Genomic DNA, 3,195 nt, shown 5'->3' with positions numbered 1-3,195 from the left:
TTCTTAGTAACATGCAATATGGTTTCCGTTCTGCTAGATCTACAGCAGATGTGCTAACGGTTATATCTCATAGAATTAGTGACTCTCTTGACGAAGGCTTCCTTTCTAGAGCAATTGCTCTAGACATCTCAAAGGCCTGTGATAGGGTATGGTATAAAGGTCTACTTCTTAAGATATCCAGCTATGGTATAGCTGGAAATGTTTTCTCAATTATTAAATCATTTCTGTCGGATAGGTGCATAAGAATAGTGGTTGATGGGCAAAAATCAGAAGCTCACAATATTTATGCTGGAGTCTTTCAGGGGTCCATCTAGAGCCCAACTCTCTTCCTGATCGACATCAATGATCTTCCAAATAACATCCTAAGATCATTCGTTGACATTTATGCTGACAAAACTACCATCTATGGCAACACATCAAAAGCCATAAACGACCAAGTTCTCTCTGTCTCTCTCTCTCTCTCTAACAGATACCCTTTTCTTAAGCACGTGCAACAATGGGGGTGGCTGGTTACTTTTAATGTATCTAAAACTAAGCTCCTATCTTTACATCATCACCACTCTGATCCCCATCTGGCATTAATTGAAATGAATGGCTCTCGTCCTGGGGAGACCTCAAGTTTTGAAAAGCTTATGGGCTTGACCTTTACTCCTGATCTGAAATGGAACACATACATCAAATTCGTTGCCAAACTCGCTGGAAAAATGGTAGTATCCTTCTACCGCTCCAGTAGATATCTCACTCTTGATGCAATTCTCTACCTATATAAAAGCCAGGTACATCCAATGAGAATCGTAGAGATTCAACGTCCCTATCCACTGTACCATGGACCCTTTCGAAGGTCATTCTGTGTAAATGACCAGAATATCCTACCTTGACAGAGTTTGAAGTAGACTTTGTAGCTTAATGGGGGATACCCTTTTCTCTTCTCTGTTGCCTCTTTTGCACAGAAGAGACGTTGCGAGCCTGTCTCTTCTTTATCGTTACTTTCATGGCAAGTGCTCATCTGAGTTCCAATCTACGGTCCCCTCTTGCCAAACTTTCACAAAAAACACTCATCTAGCCAAAACCACTATCAGTAATTTCCCCCACCCTTTATCTGTGCCTAAACCTAAATGTAGATTCCATGAGCAAAGCTTCTTTCTTAGAACTGCACACCTGCGGAACTCTCTTCCGTTTGCCTGTTTTCCAGCTGACTACAATTTGATTGTCTTTAAGTCCAATGTAAACAAATTCTTGATGAACCGTCCCCCTAATTAATCCAATTTACAAAATTTCCACTACTTATGATTACTACACTCTAATCCCATTGACTACTGTACATCCATTAACTCTTATCCACGAGTGGCCTCCAGGCCTTGATTAGTGGTGTCTATGTAAAAAAAAAAATTGTTCTGAATTTTTTCATAACAGGTGATGTGAGGTGGATTTTGTAAAACAATATTCAACGACAAATGCAGGTGTTGACAAAATTAAATCTTCACGAACTCACTGCAAACGCATACAAGGAAAATGTTACTGTGTGTTTATTGGGATGCTCGCGGCATTATTTATCATGAGTTTTGGGACACAAATAAACACTAACTTGTATGTTGAGCATTTGCAACGTGTGGACGAATAACTCCCTGCACTTGTTAATAGGCAAAAAGGTTTTCTTCTCCTTTGACAATACAAAAGTGATGCAGGAAAATATTTCTGAAACATTGCTGTTCTAATCAATCCACCATATTATCCTCCTTAGGTCTTTACAGAATGCACTATGAGATAAGTGCGTTTTTGAATTGAAAGTGCCTCCATTTTATTCGGATGGCATAAAAAGTTCATTAGTAAATTGGAAAAGGTTATTAAATACACGTGAGTAAAATTTGTTGATTCGGTTTGCATTGTAAAGTTACTAATATGATATTGGGTTTCATTCTAATAACCAAAAAACAGAATCAGTCCACAATCATGATTAATTTTTCTTTTTTTTTAATTTTTTATTATTTACAATAATAAATATTGTAAATAATAAATTATTTAAATTAATAAATCTTTTAAATAATAAATTATTTATAATAATAAATATTGTAAATAATTTATTATTGACAATAATAATTATTGTAAATAATTATTTACAATAATAAATATTGTGAATAATAAATTATTTACAATAATAAATATTGTAAATAATAAATTATTTATAATAATAAATATTGTAAATAATTATTTACAATAATAAATTATAAACCATGGTAAATAATTATTTACAATAATAAATATTGTAAATAATAAATTATTTATAATAATAAATATTCTAAATAATTATTTGCAATAATAAATATTGTAAATAATAAATTATTTATAATAATAAATATTGTAAATAATTATTTGCAATAATTTATTATTGTAAATAATAAATTATTTATAATAATAAATATTCTAAATAATTATTTACAATAATAAATATTGTAAATAATAAATTATTTATAATAATAAATATTGTAAATAATTATTTGCAATAATTTATTATTGTAAATAATAAATTATTTACAATAATAAATATTCTAAATTATTTGACTTATAAGTGGATGGCTGTATTTTTCTAAAAATGCTTTTCACATGTTCTGCTGTGATGAAATATATAGTCTACTGTGCCTTTATAAAACTCGTTAAAAACAAAAAAGACATCATTAGAAATTGTCAGAAATGAACTAACTAAAAAAGAAGGACAATGCTTTAGGTTATGAAAACGGATATTTACAAATGTTTAAACATGTTTGACATTCATACGTTGTCTGTGTGTGAGTCCATTCCCTATAGAATCCGAAACGGCTGGGTCAATTTTTTTTTTTAATTTTACACAAAATTTACTTCATGTGTCTGGGAGTGGTGTTAGATAGGTTTGGTATCAGGATGCCTCCGTAAGTATCGAAAATCGATAATCTAAAAAATTCAGTTAAAGAAGGAGGAGTCTGATTGTGATCAATGCAGCACAGGTGTATCTGCTAAGCATTATCACCGCACAACCAGAAAGGCCTATAATATCAACAGTATGTTCTTTGAAAAGACAGGGGCGTGTTCGAAATTAATCTTTGTTTGAAGCACAATTCACGTGATTCAACCATGATACTTGATTTTAAACTTTAATTCAAGTCATTATAAAAACTAACTGTATAAAATCAACAGTTGGTTATCTACAGTGCAATGTAGAAC

The sequence above is a fragment of the Euprymna scolopes genome, chromosome 15 (genome assembly GCF_053919585.1).
Source record: "Euprymna scolopes isolate OS-2025 chromosome 15, ASM5391958v1, whole genome shotgun sequence".
Taxonomy (NCBI): domain Eukaryota; kingdom Metazoa; phylum Mollusca; class Cephalopoda; order Sepiida; family Sepiolidae; genus Euprymna; species Euprymna scolopes.
This window is presented reverse-complemented; position numbering follows the sequence as displayed.